The sequence below is a fragment of the Eurosta solidaginis genome, chromosome 5 (genome assembly GCF_040869045.1).
Source record: "Eurosta solidaginis isolate ZX-2024a chromosome 5, ASM4086904v1, whole genome shotgun sequence".
In the NCBI taxonomy this organism is placed as follows: Eukaryota; Metazoa; Arthropoda; class Insecta; order Diptera; family Tephritidae; genus Eurosta; species Eurosta solidaginis.
This window is the reverse complement of record NC_090323.1, coordinates 264277827-264295710: the sequence shown is the minus strand read 5'-3', so window position 1 is coordinate 264295710 and position 17884 is coordinate 264277827. Positions and strand designations below refer to the sequence as shown.

The 17884-nt window shown below is 36.9% G+C and overlaps 1 protein-coding gene across 2 annotated transcripts in view; it reads left to right on the top strand.

Annotated features, from left to right (window-relative positions):
* The window catches only part of Clk (circadian locomoter output cycles kaput protein Clock), an 81546-nt gene that overhangs the window by 27925 nt on the left and 35737 nt on the right, over positions 1 to 17884 (top strand). The gene's annotated exons all lie outside the window — the stretch shown is intronic.

The following is a 17884-nucleotide window of genomic DNA, read 5'->3' as shown; positions in this document are numbered from 1 at the left end:
ATATCATTTGAAAAACCGCAGCAAGGTGATAGACAGAGCTAACATCTAGCACGGTCAAGTTCATTGCTATTGCACAAATATATATATACATACAGGTGTGTTTATGTACGTTAGCGAAAAAAACTTTAAGTTCAAAAATGAGAATAAAATGGAGTAAAAATAAAATAGGATTAAACATAAAATAGGAGTAAACAGAAAATAGGAGTAAAAATAAACAGTATTCCGAGAAAAAGGTCAACACATTTCATGAAATGGAAGGAATGTTAATATGTGCATTTTTACATCAATCATTCTCGGAGCGCTCATAATTATGAGTCTGACAGGAGTCTGATGGAAATTATGCGCCGCATGGCAAGAGTCTGTATTTAACAAAGCAACTTCGGAACAAAATTTCATATGTTTTCTTGGATTTTTTGCTATTCAAAATGAAAGTTATATACATGTATCAAACACATATTTAGCAGGCGAGGCTTTGGCGATCCCAAGTTCCTCATGGAACTAAGGGATGGGAGCGGGATGGCTAAGAAGGTTTAATGCGGTCATATTACATCCTTTCCGAGATAGCCGGTCAAGTACCATAATGGTGCTTGTTATCGGATCGTACCAGAACCGGAAAAGGATCATCAACATCGATAACACTCCACAAAAGCTTCGGGGAGGGTTCTTATGGCAATAACAACAACTACAAACACAAACATAGCTTGGACGGTGGTTCAAGGTAATATAGTTCGGAGTGCTCAAACCTGTTCTGATGGTTGATGCCTTCGAAAGCCGGCATAATCTTTAAACAGAAAAGTGCCAAATCAAGGAAGAAGCCGATTTGCGGTATTTAATTTATGGTAGGAAGCACTGAACTGTCAAGTACCGTCGATCAGGTATCCACATCGCAGCGAAGTTCTTCAAACGCTTGTGTCCTTGCCTTTTTATATAGAAACTTACATAGACTATATAAGGCCATTCCTAGCAACATCGATGTCTTGTGGGCAACATGTATCATCTCTAAATACGAAGAGAATAGCTGGACCAAATATCATTGTCCAGCATAAAAATCGACTTGCGAAATTGCGAAACTAAATTGCGCATATCATTATCAACAGCAGACTTAGCTTTGGTGTCCTGGATTTGAAAACCTTTTGAGATTTTAAAACATTTAGCAAACGAGTCGAAAGAAAGTTGCGTACAAAATTACGGAACAATTTCTGACCAGAAATCTTTCACAGTTTGACAGTTGAGCAAAATTCTGTTAACATTATGGACTTATTCAGTCCATGTTATATCCTCGCAGACCGTACAGCTCGACTTATCCTTATGAAAAGAAAATGCCCATACGACATATATTCGTGGAGGTTGTCACACGCTTTTTACTCTTATTCGTCAGCGAATTCTCCGGGACAAAAATTAACCAAGCTCTGACCAGTCGCATTGCCTCAAAAAAATGTCGTTGCTTACAGGCCGAATGCGATGCCGCAAGTTTGAGTAGCCTGAGGGGCTGACTGCTAATGATATTGCACAAAAATTCTACCCAAATATCCAGCTCTTAACAGAAGGTCTCAAGACTGGAGCGAACTCTTGCATAAACATCAGGCCGCCATGTGTGCCATGTGCAGAGCGTACATAAATTAAGGAAGCGTAACTTCATAACTACTACACTGATAGTTAATATGCAATATACGTGATGATATGATCTGATACCCCAGGCAATGGCAATGGAGTACATATTCCACCGCCTGACTGTGAGGAACTAAGAACTGCTGCGAAATAAAGCGCATTGGCGGAGCACGACTTATCCGTCGAGATATTCGAATGTTAAGATGAATATCAATGGAAAGAGCTTGTAGGGGAGAATTATTGTCATTAAATAACTTTTGGTGGGAGTTCTGTACAGAGTCAAATATTAAGTGTATATTAAAGCCCTGGATCAGCTTTGAGTAGAAAGCACATATTGACAGATTTGTTATTCCGTCTATCATCTTGGACGGTTTTAAAATCATTCATATGCAGGCCTAATCAAAGGGCACTTTGTTATGTAGTGAAATCCAGTTACACATATAAATGAGTTCACATAAGGAGGTGTTAACGTCTCCTTACTTAACTTGATTTATTTGAAAAAAAGAAAGATGTATTGTTTTTACAGCATTCTAAAAGGCGAAACGTCTAGACCTTAGTAGAAATATGCAGACGAGGCAACAGAGAGTATAAGAGCAGCACAAGCTGAGGCATTACTAATCAGTTTTGATTTAAGCACGCTATTGGTTGTGAAGTATAAGTGTTATTGTGAAGTACTCTCAAAGTAGTCTAATTAAGACCATTTTGCATTATTGAATATTGGAGTTATTTATTCAACAGTTTAGCGATTCGAACGTTAGCAGAAGGTTTGGAATAAGCGGAATTCGCCAAAATTCGTTACACAGGAAACAAAGCAGTTAACAACTGAAATCTAAAATTTATTACAACAAATAACAAGTATAGCTGTAACAATAGCTGTCGATTATGCAATACGAGTGAACTACAGCTGACATGCAAAAATAAAATTTTATAATCACAGCAAAAACCAAATTTATTTCACGCCACAAATAAGGCTTCTCTTAGAGCGACACTTTCAAACTCTAATAATTTGCAAAATACCTTTCTTGAGCAACACTTCTTATAAAATTTCTGCGCATACACAAACAAATTTATGGAAGATTATTTTGCTTGCAACATTCCTTTATGGAAAGGAAATGCTACAAAAGCTGTTTAATTGCAACATAATAGGGCTTCCATCACAAAACTTGGCACGAATCTTTCGCCGAAATAGGAAAATAGGAAAGTTAGTAAATTAAAAAAAATAAATAAATAAATGTAAGGCGCGATAACCTCCGAAGAGATCTAAGGCCGAGCTTCTCTTCCAATTTGCGTCGTGCTCCTCTTGATTTTCCCTACAAATTGGCCGGACGGGACCTATATATATGTTTTATGCCGACACCGAACGGCATCTGCAAGGCAGATGAGTTTTCGCTGAGAGCTTTTCATGGCAGAAATACACCCGGAGCGCTTGCCAAACACTGCCGAGGGGCGACCCCGCTTAGAAAAATTTTCTTCTAATTGAAAAACCTTATTTCTAAAATTTTTTGATGTTGCTTTGTCCGGGGTGTGAACCCAGGACATACGGTGTGGTAGGCGGAGCACGCTACCATCACACTACGGTGGCCGCCAGTTAGTAAATGGCAATTTTATTTGTTGTATTGCTGCAACTACAGAAGTGTGGAAATTCTTTGAACGAAAAGTTTCTGAGAGCATTGTAGGGCATCAATCAGCATACCAAAATGCATAAAAAATTTTACAGAATTTATATGAGCCTGCGTTTATACAAATTAAGCATAAAAGCAACTGCAAGTTTTGCCTTAAAAAGTAAATGCTTATACACCTATCCCCCGATTTACACGGAAGATCGGTTCCAGACAAAACCGTGTAAAGTGAAATCTTCGTTTTCCTATACAAAAACCGTGTAAAGCGAAAAAAACTACCCAATTCAGTCATTTATTTAAATAAAATAAAACTAAAACATCTTAATGCAGGTCACGAAACGATACTTCAATCGATAACTTACCAGTTCAAACCAAAAAAAAACTCGCAATAATAGTAAAAATTATGGCTTTTTGTTCAAATTTTCATCAAACGATTTTCCTTCCACATGAACTACATGTGTACTCTGCGTTTGGTTATGTACATACATATTCACAATAAGGGGAATCCCTCAATATTGCAATCAGTGTTGCCAAGGGACTCAAAAGGTTTTTAATGATTTGTGAATCTTCGGAGTTTTTCAAATTTTGCTGATATATGAACCGTGTAAAAACGAAATCGTGTAAAACAAGTACCGTGTAAATCGGGGGATAGGTGTATTGAGTTTTGCTTTTGAAGTTAATTTATGCTAAGCTTTATCCGAACTATGTACGTCTTTGTATAAGGAAGTTTTATATAATTCCTTTTAATCGTTCGACTAGCTCCGCACTAGCGCCAATTCTCCCTCTCGCCATGCAGTCAAGTGACAGTTTTAACATTGTGATTTCCTACGAAATGGCAACTGGTTTAGTTATAGGTGGATCTGAGTTACTTTAATGTTTTTGGTAAAAATGTGGATATCAACTGTCCCGCTATTAATCCGATTAGGAGCGGAGGTGGGCATCGAAGCTGCTTTACGAATCTGTCGTTTAGCGTGAGTGTCTCCAATTTTCTGTGCCAGTATAAGGTTATGATATTCTCTAGAATCTTCAGACCGAGTCGGTCGGGTGAACTATTAGATTTGACCACGTGCTGCGTTATTGGTTGTTCCACTTGGTTATCAGTTCTATAAAAAGTGGTTTGATTTTATGGCGCTATGAAGTGGCTGGAGGAATGTGTCATTATTTTACTGACAGGCTTTACACGTCAAGTGTTCCCACCTGAAAAACTTGATATACAAAATCCACTAATTCTGATGAAGATTTTGTCATTGTACGGTATATTACCTGTGCAAAAGTAGTGACGGAAATATAAGCGGATTGCGAAGATGCATGGTGTCGAAATTTTGATTATTTTCAGAATTTTGTGTATTTGATGCTGAAAACGTTGCTATAGCAATTCAAAGCTACGGAACGTAAACTACTTTTTCCATTTTGAGTTTTTTTCTTTGCTTTTTTTTTTTTTTACTTTGACCACTGTTAATTTGCTTTTCAAAATTGGAAAAATAAACTACGGTTTTTGTTGTTGCGGTTTTGCCATGATGTAGCAAATGCATGGCCGTATATTTTGTTAGTGTATTGTAAAAATATGCTGCACGAGTTTGCAATGCAATAATGCAAGATCATTTCACAACATCCTGAAGTTTAAATGATTCTTGTAGCAAATTATTCGAATTTTTCAAACAAAAATATCAAAAAAAATTTTCATAATTTTTGCATAAGTTTCTCTAATTTTTGAATCACGGGACGGTTATGCTTTTTGTAGTGTTGCTCTAAATACGGCTCAATAAATCCCTTATAAAAATGAGGCAACGTGAGTTTTTTAAATTTTGGGGTGTTGAAACAGTTAATCGAAGGAACTCAGAAGCTCCAAAGCGAAAAAAGCATACGGAATCATATTTCCACACAAAATCGCCTATCAATTTGTTGTAGAGGAATAATTGCGTTTTATTTTAAGTAAACCCCGAAACCGGCCCGTAATGCGAAAATTTGAGAAAGTTGCAACAAACTAATGCAAAAATGTATGAATTTAATTTTTTCTCGAAAAGCTCGGAAAAATGCTACAAGAACCAAGACAACTTTTTTCGTACGTTCAAATTTGGGAATCTTATCTATAAATCTTATAAAATAAAGTCGCTAAATGCCATGTATGTACATAACTTCACACAGAATACTCCGATTTTAAAACGGTTGTTTGCATTTGAAAGCTTTGCTACGTGAGATGGTACAGTTAATATAATTTGAAGATATATGTTATAGGGGCGTGGCAAATTGCCAAAATGTAGCAAAAAATCATAAAATTTTTGTTTACACAGCTATAACTCAGTAAAACTTTGAAATATTTACCTTCGATCTGCATCAAAAAAAAAAACTTGATTCCTTTCTTATATCAGCCAAATTGTTTAAACAAAAGTAACATTTTTATCAAAAAATGCGTATGTGTGTTTGTTCGCTGTGAACTGTCCGCGCTAATTGCTTTTGAGTGAGGCTTGATGCGACACATACATACGTACATATATAGCATTCGCTGCGTTATTTAACTTCGGGCGTAGGTTTATAGGAATGTATGGATGTACATCAGTACATCTGTTTTCACGAAGAAACTTAATGATCTCATTTCACCTGCTAATGAAATCGTAAATATTTTGCTTTCACACAGAAGTAACTGCTCGATTAGTATGAAGGATGAGAGAGACAATCATGGCGGAACGATACAAGGTGGGAGCATGGTGACATACCTACAAACAAAAAAAAAGTCCATGTACTTGTAAATTCGATGGACAAATGTCAAAATCGTAGTTGATGTATCAAGTCAAATAAAAATAAATAAAAAAGGCTGATTAGCTGTTCGATGCGGCCACCTTGTATCGTTCCGCCATGCAGACAATGACATTTGCTTTGACAAATGACATTTTTAAACACTGAACACACCAAAAACTAAGAAGCGGAAACGGAAGCTGAACGCTGCCAACAGAGTTGCATTGTGCTTTTGACTTCATTAGGCATTCGATTAGCTACTAATGAAATAATAATTGATTCGAATTTTGTAGGGAAGATTGAGTTCAATAAGCGTCTTAATGTAGAAAATTGCCTTTATTATTCAATAAGCCGTCTGTGTGAAAATAGTATAAAACAAAGTCGCTTTATCTGTCCCTATGTCCCTTTGAATGCTTAAACCTTTAAAAATACGCAACGGATTTTGATGCGCTTTTTTTAATAGAAAAAGAGTGATTGAAGAGGAAGTAACGGATGAACATATTTGGCTGAAAATTGGTGGAGGGGTAGCTTAGAACCAGGAGACAGGCACAGACTAATTTTTGTCCCATTCTGGATAGGGTCTTGAGATCAAAACGTGGACGTGGGTAATCCTGGGATATGTTTGTACAATATGGGTATCGAATGAGTACTTTGATACGGGGTATTTTTCGTACCCGCGGGTAACTAGGGTCTCGAGATATAAGCGAAAACGTGGACGCGGCAGAGCTAGACGGAAAAAGCTTATTAAAATGTATGGAGGTAGACCAAATTTAGGGCAGAACAACGTCTGACGGGTCTGCTAATATAAATATAAATTGAAAAGAATTACAAACAAAACAATCGACACCCTGTATCATTCCACTCCAATCATATTGCGGTTCATACTTTTTACAGGTAATGTACCCTACTAGGATAACTTTTTCACCAGCTTTGGTGAATTTTGGATACATTAAATTTTTTAAGTGAGAACAATTGATATGACGAATTCGATGATTTATCGACACGTTGTTATAAATTCGTTTCACTGAATGGTCAAATGAGTAAGTACAAAAAGCACTGTGCAAACAATTCGCACCATTCACCACTCTTAATAATAGTACAAGATCACGCTTTCACTTATTTCACCGCAGATCACTTAAATATAGTTTAAATCAAGCTTAATTATCTGGTGATGCTTGCTCATGACTTTTATAGTTCCCGCTTTGCTAAGATTCCCTCGCTTGCTTGCTTCCATACGCATCGGGCTTATTGGTGTATGACATTCTCTTGGCGGTCACCGTGGTGTGATGGTAGCGTGCTCCGCCTACCACACCGTATGCCCTGGGTTCACGCGCCGAGCAAAGCAACATCAAAATTTTAGAAATAAGGTTTTTCAATTAGAAGAAAATTTTTCTAAGCGAGGTCGCCCTTCGGCAGTGTTTGGCAAGCGCTGCGGGTGTATTTCTGCCATGAAAAGCTTTCAGTAAAAACTCATCTGCCTTGCAGATGCCGTTCGGTGTCGGCATAAAAACGTGTAGGTCCCGTCCGGCCAATTTGTAGGGAAAATCAAGAGGAGCACGACTCAAATTGGAAGTGAAGCTCGGCCTTAGATCTCTACGGAGGTTATCGAGCCTTACATTTATATTTTTTTTTGGTTTTATTGACATTTGTTATTGAGCTCGTTTCCGCATTATGTGCGAGCGCAGTTGCTGTTATGTTATGCCCGAGTTTTGTTGTTGTTATGGCATTGTCTGTTTATTATTGGTAAAGAGGGATTCGAAATGTCAAAAACCTGTCAAACTTGATTAAACGCGTTGAGAAAATGTACTGTAAAAGTGTGTTCAAAACGTTTACTGCAAAGAGATCACTCATTAAGCGATCAACATACACTTACTCAAAAAGTGTGTTCTCTGAATTGAGCCATATTCTAGCCCTGGTAAAAATTAAAAAATATTAGCTTAAGCGAAACAAATTCTTCTATTAACAACATACATTGGAAAGGTGGACCGTTTGACCCATTAGTCGGTAATTGAGCTAGAACTTCATACTACTGTGGACCGATGGTATAGTTCCACGCGTTTTTTGAGCTAGTTAAATTTTCTTCTCAAAATAGATGAAACGTGATCTTATATAAACGTAGTAGAAATTAATTCGCGAGCTTAAAAATCTCAAATGACATTTTTGAGCGAAAATCATTCGACGTACCTCATGCCACATTTGCAGAAGGTGCTGGTGATTGTGCTTTCTTTTTTTAATTTTACCAATGTATGGCAGCTAGAATGATTCCAATTTAATTAATATAAAGGAAATGATTTAAAATTTCAGTTAAATGTTTTGTTGCCACTTAACGAACATAAAGTCGATGTGATTAATGTTGAATTGGGAAAATCCCTGCTTGCAAAGGAATGAGTGTAGCGATGGCATGGCATCAAAGAATAAAACGATAAATATGCACAAACGGTTTGATCGTATCGAATTTACATATGTATGTGTATGATTGCCTTATTAGCTTATAAGGACATCAGAGTATGATATTTGGATTAAACGCGGTGACGATGGTTCAAAATTTTGATTTTGATGTGCATTATATACACGCATATGTGTTAAATACATATAAATATACACATCTTAAATGTGGGACGGCATTTAACGAATTTTAATTTCCCCAGTGTTAAATGTTATACCAGACATTAAAAGTCGCAATCAAGCGAAGAGTATGAAATGACCATTGCGACTGCGGTGTGACTGAAGTGTTGCTTGGTTAACCGAGCTCGTTGCGAAGTAGTGTGGGTGTATAATTGGCTAAACGAAATCAGCTTAAGTTACCTGTTTGTTGGATGGATGCTACGTTCACACTAACACATGTTTAAATATATATATGAAAGCTTTCATCTCTGAGAACGCTTGTCCATTTGCTTTATTCCCTGAAGGTTATTTTTTTTTTTCATAACCTTCATATTGGCTTACTTTCTTGCTCATCCGACTATTTTCAGTACGAAACTGGCAAATCTTTCAGAGTTTTAGGTAACGTCCATTGATCTGACACATCTTAATGTTTAGGGATTGTTAAGGGACCTTTTCGATTTTTTTTTTTCTTTATCGGGGTCGTTTTAGGGTTGCTATCTATGTAGATTTGCTCGAGGCTAATTCAGTTTTATTGTTGTATTTCGTAATAATATTACCGAGACCATTTCACGGCTATCAGGAACACTTCGTGAAAAAGTGCCAGTTTTGGGCCGCACCGTTTTAAAAAGTCCCTTATTTCCTCTTATGGATGATTGCTGCTTTTTCCTCCAACTATTTCGCGAAGATTATTTTTTGGCCTATCTCGGAGCTGTTTTCAGGATCATATCAGTATGTATCGCAATATTTTTATGTTGTGTTTTCTTCTTGCTGACTGAACCACGGGAGAAGGCTAGTATGTACATTAGACTGGGTTGATTTATTAACCGATATCGCGCCATCGATTTTTCGATAGGATTTAGGCTCAGGAAAAAAAGTTCCACTACGTATACCCAAAAAATTATTTTCGAGCCTGCAAAAAAAAATGGCGAAAGGGTCAATTTTTCGACCAAAACACTCCCCAAAACCCAAAATATATATATAATTTTTTTTTTTTTTCAAAAAACCGTTATTGCCAACGTTTTTACAACATTTTTTTGAAAACAAAAAAATTTGGGTTTTTTCGCAGGCTCGAAAACTATTTTTTTGGGCTGAACCTTTTTTCCTAAGCCCAAATCCTGTCGAAAAATCGATGGCGCGATATCGGTTAACTTTCGTCCATACAAATCGACCCAGGTTAGACAATGCGATTTGTAATGTTAAGATTAAAGGTGCGTGCACACTTAGCGGCGGGACATGTAGCGGCAGCGGCGCTTCACTTTTTTGCCTATTTGATCAACATTGCCGCTCATGGCCGCGTCGCGTAGTGCTGCTGCCGCTAGGTGTGAATTGTTCCATAAGAATACATGCAAATAATATTTTGAAGCGCAGTGTAGTGCAGCTCAGTGTGGCCTTAGCTTAAGTTATGAGTATCTCAACTTCACGATGACTGACGTAGCATGCGATATGAAGTCTCCCTCTCTCTTCCAACAGAATGTCTCTTTCCAGATATCAATTAGAATATGAATCGCAGTGTTTACAAAATTAATGTTACAGTCCAATTCTTATTCAAAACATACATACATCCACTCGGAAAACCAACACTTCCCTAAAATGAGGAAAAAATTTCTTAACACAATTTTCTTTCAGTTTCAATGTAACGCTTAATGTGAAGTCGAGGACCGAAATCCACAGCCATAATACAAATTTATCTGTTTTTAAGAAAACTTATCCCACAACCAAAGAAGACAACATTTTTTTAATTAAAATAAATTTGTCAAGATTGAAGGAAGAATTTCTATGGCGCAAAATCAATCCAATATTTTTTTTTTTTCAATTTAATAGCTATTTTACTGTTTCTAGGATTTTTGTTTTTTTCTCAGTGTAGTAAAAAAGGACGACTTTATGGACCGAAAATCAACAGAAAATATTTCGTTAACAAAGAGGAAGTCTTGTTGAATTTTAGCATCAATAAATTTGTATACTCAGTTGAGCAGAGCTCACAGAGTATATTAACTTTGATTGGATAACGGTTGGTTGTACAAGTATAAAGGAATCGAGATAGATATGGACTTCCATATATCAAAATCATCAGTATCGAAAAAAAAAAATTGATTGAGCCATGTCCGTCCATCCGTACGTCCGTCCGTCCGTCCATTAGCACGATAACTTGAGTAAATTTTGAGGTATCTTGGTGAAATTTGGTACGTATGTTCCTGGGCACTCATCTCAGATCGCGATTTAAAATAAACGATATCGGACCATAACCACACCCACTTTTCGATATCGAAAATTTCGAAAAACCGAAAAAGTGCGAAAATTCATTACCAAAGAGAGATGAAGCGATGAAACTTGGTAGGTGAGTTGAACTTGACGCAGAATAGAAAATTGGTAAAATTTTGGACAATGGGCGTAGCACCGCCCACTTTTAAAAGAAGATAATTTTATAATTAAGTAAATTTTGTCAGCATTCGACTCCAGTAATGATATGGTGCAACAAAATGAAAAATTAAAAGAAAATTTCAAAATGGGCGTGGCTCCGCCCTTTTTCATTTAATTTGTCTGGGATACTTTTAATGCCATAAGTCGAACAAAAATTTACCAATCCTTGTGAAATTTGTTGGGGCTTAGATTCTAGGACGATAACTGTTTTGTGTGAAAAAAGGCAAAATCGGTTTGAAGCCACGCCCAGTTTTTATACACAGTCGACCGTCTGTCCTTCCGCTCGGCCGTTTACACGATAACTTGAGCAAAAATCGATATATCTTTATTAAACTCAGTTCACGTACTTATCTGAACTCACTTTGTATTTGTGTAAAATAGGCCAAAATCCGACTATGACCACGCCCACTTTTTCGATATCGAAAGTTAGGAAAAATGAAAGAAATGCCATTCTATGCCAAAAACGAAAAAAGGGATGAAACATGGTACACCTAAGCATGGATTGCTTTATTGACGCAAAATATAACTTTAGAAAAAAACTTTGCAAAATGGGTGTGACACTTACCATATTAATTAGAAGAAAATGAAAAAGTTCGGCAGGGCGAAATCAAAAGCCCTTGGAATCTTGGCAGGAATACTGTTCGTGGTATTACATATATAAATAAATTAACGGCACGCGACAGATGATGTTCTGGGTCACCCTGTTCCACATTTTGGCCAATATCTCGAAAACGCCTTCACATATACAACTAAGGGCCACTCCCTTTTAAAATACTCATTAGCACCTTTCATTTGTTACACATATCATACAAACACATTCCAGGGTTACCCTAGGTTCATTTTCCTACATGGTGATTTTCCCTTATTTTGTCTCCATTGCTCTCAGCTGAGTATGTAATGTTCGGTTACACCCGAACTTAGCCTTCCTTACTTGTTAAATAAAAATTTACTTATTTTGTTCCAGTCGATTAGTTTCCCTTTTATTTGTGAATTACCAAATATCAATCAGTTTGCTTGTTCGTAGTTTACTGAACTTCATGTTGTGGTAAACATTGTAGTACACTGTCATTAGTCTGAGATTCAAGTAAGCTACGATTATAATTAAATTGTACTTAATAATGTATCTTAACAAGCACGCGTACTATATATTTAATAACTTTTAATTACATAATGTGGCAAATTACATATGCATTGTTGTATAACAGGCACCTGCCACTTTAATTAAAGGTTATTTAATTTTAAATTAATTTAATACAGATAACTATTTGCTGCAAATTAAGAATAGGCGGCTGTATGCACTGCATTGCAGATGAACTCGCTAGGCTTGGGACAACCAAGCATATACTTCCCGGCCAAGAACGCTTAGGTATGCCACGGTCCACGTGCAAGCTAATGCTAAAAGAACACATCCAACATCAAGCCGACGAAAGATGCCTACAAACACCGGGGTGTCGAAAAGCGAAGGAAACCTGGCCAAAATGGGATCCCAAAAGATCCCGTCACGTGTACAACCTAAGTAGGGATACAATTTCCACACTTGTGGGGGCACTAACTGGACATTGCTTTATATGTAGGAATGCAGAAAGGTTTGGAGCGCCTTATCGTCGATGCTGCAAGAGTTGTAAAGAGGCAACTGCAACTGTCCGGCAGTAAGCGGAGAAAGGCAGCGATTTCTGGCTGCTCCATTTCCAGATAATCTGATACAGGTTGTGTAGCATGACGTCAACGACCTGGTAGCTTTTATCAGGTCATCAAAATGGTTCGTAGAGGAAAGTTAATGGTGTTTTTTCGTGGTATCACAATGCGCCTAATATCACTTGGCTAAGTGTGCCTTCGGGCAGCTAACTCAATCTAACCTACTAATTTGAGTCACGTAACGTCGAGAAAATTAAAGGAGACGGAGGCTGTATTGAACCGATTGAAGAACGCCATATTTAAATTTTTTTCATAAAGGCCACATCTAACGTTAAAACGTACATATTTAAAATATTTTTGAAACAAATTCAGCAAGAGTTTTCTTGATAGAGCGTTTTAGGGGCAGCAGTCCATATGTAGTATTTAAAATAACAATTTACTATTAATAGCAGTGTTTTTTTTACTTCTATATACGTTTACGCTTAAACTTTATATGGACTGCTAAGCGACAAACTTTAAATACACCTCTGAAATTGCTGCCCATAAAATTTGTCCTACTAAATTCCAATACGCATTATACTCAGATGTAACTGAAATATGTGTCTTTGTTTCACCATCTACACTAATTCTATGTATTCTATGTGTGTCCACAATTCACCGCAACGGATTCAGCTATATCTTATACCCTATGGCCACCAGAGGGTTGGGTCTCCGCTTTTCGGTACACCCTGTGCTGTAGCTGTAGTTATGTAACCACTGCCGCTAGATGGGTCTCCTAAGAATTATCTAAGCGAGGATACGCGTTTTTTTCACGCGCAGACGTAAACGTATACGTGTGGGAAAAAAACACGGCTAATGCACAAATACCCTGCAAAAATTGTTGGATTACGTGTTCCATTTTCTTCATGTTGGAGTACTCTAACAATACTCCTTTGCAATGTATTTGCGGACCACCATCAACCGATCATTGCTCGTTTTTTTACGACCGTGATCACGACACGATGACGATCGAACACGATGACGATCGAACAGAGTTGCCAAAAGTAAAATATTACATACAAATAACTGATAATAAAATTTTACTATGGCTACTCTGATAAAATGCAACCGCGCACTGGTTTTATGTATACATACTATAGTATAGAGAAATATTAGTTTCTTTCCCTTCAAAAACGCGAGTACTCCATAAATAATGTAAGGAATAGTCCTTTGGGAGTATAGAAGTGTTCCAAAACTAATCTGTATTCATACAAAAAATGTGCTCCAATTAAAATTGCGATGTCCTAGGAGAGGAGTAGGTGATCCCACTCTCGCTTTGTTTAGGAGTATTCCATAGAGTACATACGTGAGAGTACTTTCCAAAGTACTTTCACTGTAGTACTCCATGGAGCACCCACAGAGGATCATATGCCAAAGTACTAAAGAGGAATTGTGTGGGAAAGAATTATCGGAGTGAATTTAATTTATAATGAAAGTAAATGAAGAGGGGAATACAACTTTTATATTTTTTACTACGAATATTCTTATGTTATTTAGCATTTGCGTGAATAAAGAAACGAATATTTCTCTATACTATAGTATGTATACATAAAACCAGTGCGCGGTTGCATTTTATCAGAGTAGCCATAGTAAAATTTTATTATCAGTTATTTGTATGTAATATTTTAATTTTGGCAACTCTGTTCGATCGTCATCGTGTTCGATCGTCATCGTGTCGTGATCACGGTCGTTAAAATACAAGCAATGATCGGCTGATGGTGGTCCGCAAACGTATTGCAAAGGAGTATTGTTAGAGTACTCCAACATGAAGAACATGGAACACGTAATCCAACAATTTTTGCAGGGTTATTCACGCAAATGCTAAATAACATAAGAATATTCATAGTATAAACTATATAAGTTGTATTGCCCCTCTTCATTTACTTTCATTTTAAATTCACTCCGATAATTCTTTCCGACACAATTCCTCTTTAGTACTATGGCATATGATCCTCTGTGGGTGCTCCATGGAGTACTACAGTGAAAGTACTTTGGAAAGTACTCTCACGTATGTAATCTATGGAATACTCACAAACAAAGCGAGAGTGGGATCACCTACTCCACTCCTAGGACATCGCAATGTTAATTGGAGTATATTTTTTGTATGAATACAGATTAGATTTGGAACACTCCTATACTCCTAAAGGAGTATTCCTTACACTATTTATGGAGTACTCGCCTTTTTTGAAGGGTATTTATCTAGGCTACTTGCGTAGCATTTCTTACATTGTTACGTATTAGTTTTTATTATTTTAACCATTTAAAAGAAAAAAGTTCATTTGAAAATAGCTGTAGAAAAAATATTTTTACCCAGCTTTCTTTTAAAATTTTTTATAAGTTTACATTTATAAACCCTTCATGTGATAGTTACACAATTAAATTTTTAAACTTTTTATACAATTTTCTCTATTTTCAAACAAATTATTCTTATAACCAAGGAAAAAAAATCTTAGGTTTTTAGATAATTATTTGTCTAGATTAAGAGAGACGTTCCTATGGCACAAAATCAATACAATTTTTCTTCGTTTTCAGGAATTTTAGGACTTTGCTTTTTTTTTTAGTATACTTTCAAATGAATAATAGTAAAGAGAAAATAAATGCTTTGTAAGCTAAATGTTCATTTGAGTAAGCTTTTTAGACACTTTCATGGTGGAATCGTAGTATTTCCACCAAACCCAAACTCTATGTTAGCCAGCACTTTCATGCAAAATATCGCTTGGCAGAACTTAATTTTTTAGTTTTCGCTTTCGGATTATTGGGTTTGGTGGAAATACTACGTTCGTTGAATTCGCCGAGCAGAAGAATGTCAATTCAAAGAAGAATCTCAAGTCAAAAGAAAATTTTAATTGATTTCGATTAACTGACATATTAAAGTACAAGGCGCTGTATAGAAAAATAATAATCAAGAAGAAGTAATCAGCTGTTGTGATAACAACACCTGGTACTGAATTTGCCTTGCTAATCATGCTACAAATGGACGAATACGAGCGTTTTCGACACGATGGCGTCAAAAGTAGTAATGCTGTAAATAAACTTAACTCACTCTATAATGACCTCTTTAACGCACGACTGGTTGAGCAACGATGGCCAGCACTGTATGCAGCAGCTTTTGATTGCTTTTTACACGTGTAATGGCATTTGTGTGACCACGAACTTTGCCTGTTTATGGTTCAATATATTAAATCACACATTATGCATCCACAATAATATTGTTATTATTTCAAATACAAAATTATTGTAGAAAAATAAAACAGGGGCGCTTATTTCCAAATATAAAGAAATTGTAAACAAGCAAAGAATGACAGTAGATGTGAGAAGTGAGAAGAAAAATTGCAACTCCTTGTGAATTTGTTCGGACGTATTAAGTCGCATTTTAATTTCAAAATTTGTATGAAAAATGCGAAACTTAAAGCCACATTTTGGGCAAAATGCACTAAAAGTATTAAATGCGGGCTGCGCATTAAGAGTTGAAAATTTTAAACGTAAATAAATAAATTGCATGCCTAAATTTGAGCAGACTTTGTAAAAATTTGTTATACAAGGCTTTAAAGTTGTTTTTTCGAGTTGGTTGGTTGTTGTTGTTGTAGCAATGTTTCGCCCCACCTAATAGCTGCTACCGATCACAAATTGTCATCAATATCCTCTAACGGGAGTCCAAGGAAACTTGCTGTTCCGACAGGGGTGGGCCATGATGAAAGGGGTGTTAGAGGCGTTGGTTCCACATTACAATTAAAGAGTTGGTTGGTGTCATTGCAAGCGGGGCATACATTTTGTATGTCGGGGTTGATTCTGGATATGTAAGAGTTTAACCTGTTACAGTATCCAGAACGAAGTTGAGCCAGAGTGACTCGCGTTTCCCTTGGGAGTATCCGATCCTCTTCCGCAAGTTTTGGGTACTGTTCCCTGAGTACTGGATTCACCGGGCAATTCCCGGCATAAAGGTCCGACACCTGTTTGTGGAGTTCACAAAGGACCTGCTTGTGTTTTCTTGCTTAATACAGCTGAGTTCTCAGGTTCCGTATTTCCTCAAAATGCTCACGGAGATGACTCCTTAAGTCCCTAGGCGGTGCTGGCTCATCAATCAGATGTCTGTTGGGATGCCCAGGTTTCTGGGTATTCAACAGGAACAGTTTGGTTAGCATCTCATTTCTCTCCATGAGGAGGAGTATTCTCGCCTCATTATGTAGATGGTGTTCTGGGGACATAAGAAGACAGCCCGTGGCGGTTCTGAGCGCAGTATTTTGGCAGGCCTGTAGCTTCTTCCAGTGGGTAGTTTTTAGGCTTGGCGACCATATACGGGACGCGTAGCACGCAAGCGGCTGGCCAGTTGCTTTGTATGTGGTAATGAGCGTTTCTTTGTCTTTTCCCCAAGTACTGCCAGCAAGGGATTTGAGGATTTTATTACGGCTCTGGATTTTCGGAACAATTGCGGCTGCGTGCTCTTCAAAATATAGATCCTGATCGAGTTGGTGAACTTAAGACGCTTACATAATACATGAGGATTTTGAGAGATTGCCTTATTGTAATTTTCAGTACCAAGATTTAAAGAAAGCCCCGCTTTATCCCGTAAATTTTTATCGCACTACAATAAAAAACATTTTTTAAATTTTTTACTCACAAATTTAATTTCCCTCTCATACCATACTCACTTATGTATATATTAGAAAATATATATTATTATACAATTAAATCAAATCAAATGATATTTCATAATTCAAATTATGCAACTGATGCTAAATTTAACATCATAATAACCTTGGCGCCACAGACACACACAAAGGCACATTATAACACTTGGGCTCAGCTGCTATCAGACGTACAAAAGCTAATATTCATGCAATTTTACGTATGATTGTTGTATTTGTTGTTGGTAGTGAAAACGAACTAATTGAGCGCAAAAATACACAAACTTCCATTGAATGGCAGTGAATGATATGAGGAAGGAGGATACAGCTGAGCTACCGTTAATTTTTGTCAATTTACAAACACATACATTTTTGCAACATGACGAGTAAAGGTAAGTAGTGCTTTTCAGTTGTGCATGTAAATATGCAGAGGTGGGTTCATATGTACTAACCAATGTATGTGAGTGCTAAACAGACAACAATCGCGTGCGTATGCATGTTTGTTCCAATAAATACATACATGTAAGGGTGTATGTAGCATTTTGAAATTCCTTATGTCTGCTTTAAGGGTTGAAGATTCATTGCTGCACTCATTGGTGATTG